Consider the following 10,126-nt stretch of genomic DNA (forward strand, 5'->3'; position numbering starts at 1 on the left):
TCACGACGTGACGTAACTGCGCCCTGGCTACAGAAAACACGGTCAGTTTAAATGCAGCAAAATGATCCGGTTAGGAACCGAACTGAAAGCTTGATTAGGTTATCTACATATAAACACCTCAATCAATGCAAATGAGTTTGATCTTAGTGCAATTTTGATCAGACTGACAGCTGTACATCTGAAATAATCCAGTAAATAAAATAAAAATTCAATGTAAACGCTTGAATCTGACTTTTTTTCCCCCCAACCGGATTCAAAAATACCTTGTGCACATTTGCAGTGGTGTGGACACAAGAACGGATGTTCTGCACTTGTACGGAACTTTTATTCAGAATGTACTATTTAAATATTACAGATTGCAATATTTAGGGTGTAAATAAACAATGCTTTCCGAATTTTATAGAATTAATTCGGATTGAAGATCAAAAAAATGGCAGGTGTAAACACAACTACTGAGAAATTGTCGATAAATCTTAGATGTTTATTTGCACCGTATCATATTCGTAAATGTAATTAATCAACGTGCCACCCTTTTTTATGTCTTCAAATGTGAGCTTAAAAGTTATTTTGAGTCTGCTGCACAGTCATAAACCTTATAGGAGCAGTAAGAACTTTTGCTGTGCATTTGCGACTCTGGGAATGACTTTGTATATACTCTAGGGACTTTTTATCTGTTTGTTCTTTCCCTCTGTTCTCCTGGTTTGTTGATATTGTGTCCTTACTTGTATTAAAAAAAAAAGAAAGCAAGACAACTTGTCTTAATAGTATAACGCTGAAGTTTTGATCCTTAAAATTAAATGGTAAATAGATGAAAGCATTAAAATCATTTTTCATTCATTTTCAATAATGGCTTTATCCTGCTGAGGGACGTTACAGATGCAGAGCGCAATCACAGGAACACTGGGTGTTAAGTGAAGAATACACAGTCTGTTACAGGTAACCTTACACATACACACACATTTACTCATTACACACCTTACAGTCAGATCACCTGCTGACATTTTTTTGGGAGGTGGAAGGGAACATGGACGTGGGAAGAACATGTGAGACTCTACACAGGCACTCCACACCTGTGCTCAGGACCGAACCTTGGACCTTGCAGTTGCGTGATGGCAATGCTACCCATTGCAAAGCTGTTAGAATAATCTTAATATTTAATTTTTTTTTCTCAAGTCCTATCACAGTCAGTAGGTAAAAGCAATCCACCCACTAAATTCGCCAGCAGTCGTTCCTACTAGTGGTTGCCATAGTAATAACATATCTCAGGGGCTGGCGTAGCTAGCATTAAAATTGACAACAAATCAAAAAGCTGAAGTACTAAAGCGAAGCTTTTTAAAGGCATAGCGTTTGTATGTAAAATTCAGCAGTGTATATGTATATGCATCATATCGTAGGTGATGAAGAAGCAGTGTGTGCCCTTTGTCACGGATCTCTTTGCCACTGTCTTCACTCCCATTGGTAGTCTCTGCACTGTCACTCCATATTTACATAAAGTTAACCTTTTTCAACTTTGTCACGTCACTGGACACACCCACATCTAGTTAGCCTGCTCTAACTGAAACTGAATGCTTTCAGGTCACTTTGGGACTGTATGTGTGAACATGGCATCAAGAGAGAAAGGCATTCCATTACTCCTGTGCTGACAATAGTACAGCATGTATGTATTTAGTCTCTTTCTCTTCCTTTATAATCTACTAGTTGTGCATTCATTATTAATACAGGCTTCATTTATTTTTATCATTTATAATCAAAGTGCAATGAAAAACTTTAACATCTGAGTATGCAATTAAGTCTCACCTTTTCATTAGCTGGTTACGAAAGACTTATACGTCCAAACTGCTGCAGTAACCAGAAACACTGTCCTGTGCTCATCCCAGGACTCTAACTCAGAATATTCTCATACTGAACATCCCCCAAACACACTCACTACTCTTTGTACTGTACTATACACCGATCAGCCATAACATTATGCCCACTGACAGGTGAAGTGAATAAGACTGATGATCATGGCACCTGTTAGTGGGTGGGATATATTAGGCAGCAAGTGAACATTTTGTCCTCAAAGTTGATGTGTTCGAAGCAGGAAAAATGGGCAAGTGTAAGGATTTGAGCTTTGAGTTTGATGAAGGGCCAAATTGTGATGGCTAGACCACTGGATCAGATCATCTCCAACACTGCAGCTCTTGTGGGGTGTTCCCGGTCTGCAGTGGTCAGTATCTATCAAAAGTGGTCCAAGGAAGGAACAGTGGTGAACCAGAGACAGGGTCATGAGCGGTCAAGGCTCACTGATGCACGTGGGGAGTGAAGGCTGTCCCATGTGGTCCGATCCAACAGACGAGCTACTGTTGCTCAAATTGGTGAAGAAGTTAAAGCTAGTTCTGATAGAAAGGTGTCAGAATGCACAGTGCATCACAGTTTGTTTCATATGGGGCTGCATAGCTGCAGAGCAGTCAGGGTGCCCATGCTGACCCCTGTGCACCATCAAAAGCAGCAACAATGGGCACATGAGCATCAGAACTGGACCATGAAGCAATGGAAGAAGGAGGCCTGGTCTGATGAATCATGTTTTCTTTTACATGACGTGGATGGCCGGGTACGTATGTGTCACTTACCTGGGGAACACGTGGCAAACCTTGGGTCCTGACATACATGTAGTTGTTATTTTGACATGTACCACCTTCCTAAGCATTGTTGCAGACCAAGTACACCCTTTCATAGAAACGGTATTCCCTGATGGCTGTGGCCTCGCAGGCAGGTGGTTATAATGTTATGCCTGATTGGTGTACAATAGATAAGTTATGACGCCAGTATCCAATGTCATCCAGAAAAGAATGGATTCCTCCCTAGATTTCTTCCTCAAACTGTCTAAAGGAGTTTGTCCTATCTATTTTTTACCTCTGATCCTTATTTGGGATCTAAACCCACATATAGTGTTCTGCTTTATCTCAATCTGTTGTTAAAAGTGATATACAAATAAAATCAGCCATGAACATTCCCAGTATGAATTTGCATGTCTAGGAGATCAAAAAACCTGCAACATTTCATTCAGGACTGAAAGTATTGTCTTCAGGTTCACCTACATGAGATGTTTATTGATGAGGCTTTCTTCCTCAGCTACCTACTTAAAATGCGGTAGTATAAAGTGTATTTGTGACACTAACACTTACGTATTCCTTGAGTGCCAAAGTTTTAAGTTTTCTGATCTGTAGGGGGCAGTACAAAGTCACAAGTAAAGAACGTGAATATGCTTTTTTTTTTTTTTTTACACTTTTGTGTACTCTTTGTGGTTTAACTCACATTTTTACTTTTATATTTTACGTTTTTACATAACTCTTATCCCCAAATAAGTACAAATCTGCATCCAAAGATTATAACAAATGACCCATGACTCTCTCTTTTAAACCAAGCAGAGTTTAACTTTTATCCATTTAGTTCTGAATCATAGTCATTAGAATTAAGTGAACAAAAAAATGTCAAATATTTTTAGATATGCATCTCTCCTGCATTTAAGCTGGATTTGATCAAATATTTCGAGATATTCATATTATTTTATGGCTCCGATATTTCCATGCAGTTAGAATTCCACTTTAATACAGACGGCTTGATCAAAATATCTGATGGACTAAAACTTTTTTTTATTTTGTGTAAGCTGCCCCTGTTTTTTGTTTGCCTAACACTGCACAAGCCTGAGAACAGCATGTGTCTGGAGAAAGAGCTGGCAATGTGACATTGCCTTCCTATGAGCAAGCTTGAAATGTGCTGAGAAAGCGAAATTGAATCTATAATCTGTCTTGACTGGCTTCCTTTCTCATCCACTGGATTAAAGAAAGTGACAGACCAAACAAAAGTGCACCATAGTCTTTGTCATAAACCACAAATGATTTCCTTAATAGCCAAGAAAGGCAATGCAGCCATTTGTCTTGTTTCTCACCAGCACTGATTTATCCTGACTCACGCATTTCCAGTAACTTACTCAAACTTTGGTTCATGTTTATAACTAAAGAGAACAAAACTACATCTCAGTTTATATTTGATATAAAATTCATGTTTGGTTTTGATGTAAAGCTTAGAGAAATTATTTTAAAGCAAGGGACATTGAGTTAAACATATTGGGGTGATGGCAGAAAACAAACAAACAATCAAATAAATAACTTTGAATCAACTTTCTTAATACAGCAGATTTATATATTTAAAATGTAGTTCAAAGTGCTTTACAGTAAAAAGCTTAGTAAAAAAAAAACCAGTAAAATACAAATAATAATATAATAAATGCTAGCAGTGAAAGAATGAATATATATATATATATATATATATATATATATATATATATATATATATATATATATATATATATATATATATATATAAATGAAATTATTATAATTATTATTATTATTTTATTTTTCTTCTGTATTTATATAGATTTATTTATCTTTCTGCTTCATATTTGCACATTTTCTTCAGTTTTCTGGAAATTTCCCCACTGTGGGAATCTTATCTTATCTTATCTCTTTTCTTTTCATTTTTTTTTTTAATTTGTAAAAACAGAATAAACCAAAATAATTCAAATAATATAAAGGTAATGTAGAGTTAACTGATGCTGGAAGCTGTTTTAATTTTTTTTTTTGTTTGTTTTCTTTTGTTTTTTTGTTTGTAAAACAGTGATAGTTGGAGCATGACAAATGCTTAATGCTAATTTGTTCCAGATCTTTGGGCCATTAACACAAAAGGCAGCTTCACCAGTCTTTCCCCATAAGTTTTCATCAAGTGGAATCTGGAGAAAGCTAGCACTCTGATTATCTTTAGGCACAATCTGGAACTTTATTATACTTTTTATACTATACAGTCCAACCTGTATGAAGGTGCTACACACTGAAAAATGAAAACTTTGTAGATAAATCTAAAGGCACATTGAGGCAGTGGAGCAGTGCTAAATCTGGACTGATGTGATGTTGTTTTCTTCTATATGTTTATATGTTCATTGTTACATATTGCACACATTACAGTTTGCTTGTGGTAGTAGAAGGAAGTCCTGGAAGAGGTGCTTTACAGTAGTCAAGATAACTAAAAATGAAAACAGAAGTGGAGCAGCTGAATGAGTTTACTGTAGAACTTTTCCCTCTATGCACTCTAAAATTCAGAAGGTTTATGTTGCTATTATGCTTATGTGTGTCGCTCTGGTCTTCATTGTAGCTGTGTGTGTGTGTGTGTGTGAGTGTTTCTTCTCTCATTATGGGAACCAAATGTGGGTAATTATTATTCAGGTGAAGCCTGTGTGCATTTATTATTCAGTGCTCTGCTGCCATTATGTCTGTATAAATGAACATGTTTTGAATATGAAAGGGATGAAACCATGAACACATTCAACTCTGAGGATTATGATGGCAATAAAAGACATCTGTTTTTCATTAATCTTGGCCAAATAATTTGCCAACATTTTTTAAGTTACATTTGCCAATAGATAGATTTATACTTTTGTCAATTGTTTCTTTACATGAAAATGCTCAGTGTGTTCTTGCAGGAGCAGAAATATCCTAGTTATAATCAGAGTAACAGTGAAACAGTGACAGCTTTGTAATTAACCCCATGAAAGATGGTCAGTAAGTACGACTGGTCAGGGTCGTAACTGTATCCAGAAACTGTCCTTATTGATCTTAGGGTATCATGCATACACACACACACACACACACACACACAGAATTTAGAATAACCTGACCACCAGGGCTGAAATATATATATTGTATACCACATAAATAATTTTTAGTTATATTTATTTGACTACAATTACCTGAAAGAAAAAAAACGTACTTTTCATTCTTTATATTTTTAATTCGATCTTTAAAATACTTGTTACGAATGACACCGATCCCATCTTCTCTTATCCAGCACATCATTGCACTATACATTAACTGAATGGGTTCACTTTAGCATCCAGTCACTTCAATCAACTTCATCAGCATAGAAAATAATCATGCCTCATCATTTTCCACACAGAAAAACAAAAATCCATGCAGAACGGCAACCAGTGTCTCCTTTGTTATGGCCAAAAATGCGTGTTTGTGAGTTTTATTCAGAAAACTACTTGAATTGGCGAAATCGCATTGGTTAACCTTCTGTCAGTGAAGAAACATATGTATTTACTTTCTATGAAAGCTGTACTCGTGTTTTCGACAAAAGTGAATTGAAGAAGGCTTTGGCTGCATGCATGTTGTGTTGATGTCACACAGCATGTCTTCTGTAGAAACATTGCAAGCTCCTCCGAATATTGTGGAGTTTGTGTGCTTGTTTTTGTGTTCATTTCTACAACTGCAAAATCCTGAAATCCTAGAGCGACTGGCCGACACAAATATGTCCATTCAAAAAAAACAAACAAACCTGATGACTGTCGTGCTTTTCACACAAACCACAAGCAACCTGACTTTCATAAACGCACTGGGGGTTTTCTTATTGTTTGAAAGCCCAAGCAGAAACGCTTGTCAAAGTAATGATACTGAGAAATTATACTTAAGTAAAAAATAGTTGTGTTTTTATTCAATCCAGCCAAAATAAACGTACTCAAGTGAAAGTAATAATGATACTTTTAATTGTATTTGAATATTAAAAAGTAATGAAGTTATCATGTTTTTATGTGAAAAAAAAAAAAACTTCTATTACTTCTATAAAGTTGTTCAGATAAATAATATTTATCATTGTAGATGGTTTTGCCTGGAAATACCTTTCAATCTCTGTAAATGCAATATTTAGAATTAGCTGTAATTTGACCTCCTGCCTAGCCAATTATGTTAGCTAAAGGAATCAAAGTCAAACTTGGCATTAGTAAAGAATACAGGCTAATGTTTTAAATTAAATGAAGTTCATGCCTTTTAGGGAGGCAAAGAGGATACATCATTTTATGTGAGTCATTGCTCACTCCAGCATATTGAAACATTTTAAAGAGGTAGAGCCAGGGGTACTGATCCTCGAGTAGTCCAGTGACTTATCCCTTTTCAAACACACACAGATCACTATGCCGTCAACTACATAGTGAAGGATGAGAAGGTTACAGCATATGACATACTGGCAGCGTTATCTTAGCTAATGCCAGGTTAAACTAGCATTGATTGCAATAGCTAACAAGCACAAACAGACATCAACTTCATGTTTTCCTTCTGATTAATTCATTAGCAAACTATACAGCGTTAGTCATGCTGTCAGGTCTGCAAAGTTGAACTTCCAACAGACACTGTGTCCTACAAATACGACTGCATCAGACTGCACTGCCCAGAACACTCACGCAATTCCCAGCTTACAGTCACTGTCTTACTGATCACACACAACTGTTTCCAATCACCATGCACTCACGGTCAGTTTAAAAGGACCTTCTTTCAGTTCATTAATTGCGAAGTATACGTTGAAGTTACACTCTGTCCTGACGTTACCAAGTCTTATAGTCTGTGTTCACTGCCTGGTTTTTAAGTTTTGCCTAATATTACGTTCTTGATACTGTTTGCTGATCATCTGACCCGTGACTGTTGTTGACTCTGCCTTTGCTAGATATTTTGGAATTGTTTGCATTATTTTACCATATCTATCTATCTATCTATCTATCTATCTATCTATCTATCTATCTATCTATCTATCTATCTATCTATCTATCTATCTATCTATCTATCTATCTATCTATCTGTCTGTCTGTCCGTCCTTCCGTCTATCTATCTGTCTATCTATCTATCTATCTATCTATCTATCTATCTATCTATCTATCTATCTATCTATCTATCTATCTATCTTATAATTAACAGTTTTATATTAAAAAAAACTTTCCATGTGAAAAAGTGTTATACTGAAACTTACTTTCAGTTACATAGGTTTTGATCAAGGTTTCTATCAGTGATCAGCCAATAACTTCAAGATAGGCTTCATGTTAAAACTGGACTGGTTACACAATTACTTTTTGACCATATAAAATACAGTTATAGACACGAATTATTTATAATCAGTGTCACTCAGATCAGTCTGGTTCCTCTCAAGGTTTCTTCCTCATATCGCCTTTCTTCGACAACATTCACCTCCGGTTTGCTCATTAGGCATAAACTGACAATACATTTTAAATTTATATACTGAGTTTAGATATTTCTGTAAAGCTTTCAATGTGTCAATGTCCAATGTGTCAATGTCCATTATTAAAAGTGATGTAAAAATTTAATGCAATGCATTTTTTTGGCTACTTTTATTTAAGTAAGATTTAAAAATATTATCTTTACTTTCACTTAAGCATAAATACACAGCACATTTTCCACCCCTGCAAACCACCCGACTGTGCACAGATAGTAAGCTGAGCTGTGTCACCATGTCACCTGGGTCAAAGGATTGCTTTTTTGTATTTTTTTTATACATATACATATATAACCTTCTACCTCAAAATCATTCCCACCTGAGGTTTACCTCAGTGATTGTAAATCAAAGACCATGTGTGTGATCTATGCAGGATGAGTGTTGCAGTCACAATAACAGGATGTAGTGTTTTAATCTTGCTTATAATATGACTCCAGATTATCCACTAACCAAACTAAGACCAAAAACATCACATTATTGTACAATAATAAAACTATATAGTATTTAATGTGTACAAAATGTACTAGTCTACCACTGTGGAAAATATTTTATCTAATGCTAACTAGCTCACTTGAGCAAGACTCAAACTAAAAAAGACAAATCATGCAGACTAGATGAATGCAGATACAAGGTTTATTGCAAACAGAGCTGGTTACAAGAATTGAGTTGCTCTAATGAATATCCCAACAACCTCTGAAATAAACTCTCCAATTCATTTTCCGTTTATTCATATCTCTTATCATTACATGATATCCCAAACCAACAAACCTCTACTGAAATGGCCCACCTGTTTTGTTTCCTTTTCCAGGCACCATTATATTTCCCTTTTTGACACTTCCATTTCCCATTATAATCAAACTTTGACGTGAAGCCGCTTGCTTGACCTAGTGGTTTCTTTAAAATGTCTTTAGACTGCAAAGTTTATGTTATTTTCATATTCAAATTCAATGAATTACAGGCTACTAATTATAAGTAGAGCTCCAACCACTAAGTGACACTCGATAAAATTAGATCAGATTAGATTGGATTTGATTTGATTCGAGTGTCATTCCAGGCAAACAAGTATAAATTAAAATGAAATTGCATTCATCAAAATCTTAAATACACTGTGTGTCAAATCGAGTTAATTTTATATATTTTTAAGATTTTGACTGTTTGCGTGTCAGGGGCTACTGGGACAATTCCCTGTCAAACCACCAGGGGGTGCTGGCAGGTGTATTGCTATACCTTGTTGAATGCCATGTGGTTATGTCATGTGTCTTATCACTTGTTTCCAATTACTCCTAATGTGTAGATTATTTATACTTGCCCTTTCGTGTCTGACTTTGTCATGTTGTTGCATTTGGTTCCTTGGTTTCTATTATGTTTATTAGGTTTGTTTTTCAGTGATGCCTTTAGGTATTTGTGTTTGGTTTATTTCATGTCATGTTTATGTTATGCCATGTGGTTTGTGTTATTTTAGTTATTAAAAATAAGGACCGTTTTAATCCTGCACTTGGGTCTGACTGGCTGCGTCTCTCCGAAAAGGCCAGCAATTGAAAGCATTGGCACTTGCTCACACTGACAGATTAATTTGTGTGTCTGATTTGGAAAACAAGTGCTTGGCATAAGCATAATATTGTCAGTAATACTGCATTACACTTAGTGACTTTTAATTAAGCCCACTGAAGAGTTCTGTAGCAGTACCGACTGGTGGAAATGCTAGTATTATTAGCTGATTTTAAAAATATATATTGTTTTTAAAGAAACCACTTTGGTATTCAAAGGACAGTTTGCATACACCTAGGCTGAAGACCTTCATACTGAATATATCAAATATCATATATGTTACCATGCGCATCCTGTGTTGTCAATTAGGAAATCTAGCAGAAGAAGCTATATAATAAAGCACAGTTTCTTCCAATATCCCAGTTTAGGAAATTGGGGTCAGAGCACAGGGTCATGATGCAGTGTCTATGCAGCTTCCAATCAACAACCCTGGGCCTTAACCATTTGAGCTACGACTTCCTCTTAATATTTCCATAAGAATCTG

The sequence above is a fragment of the Hemibagrus wyckioides genome, linkage group LG16 (genome assembly GCF_019097595.1).
Source record: "Hemibagrus wyckioides isolate EC202008001 linkage group LG16, SWU_Hwy_1.0, whole genome shotgun sequence".
Lineage (NCBI taxonomy): Eukaryota > Metazoa > Chordata > Actinopteri > Siluriformes > Bagridae > Hemibagrus > Hemibagrus wyckioides.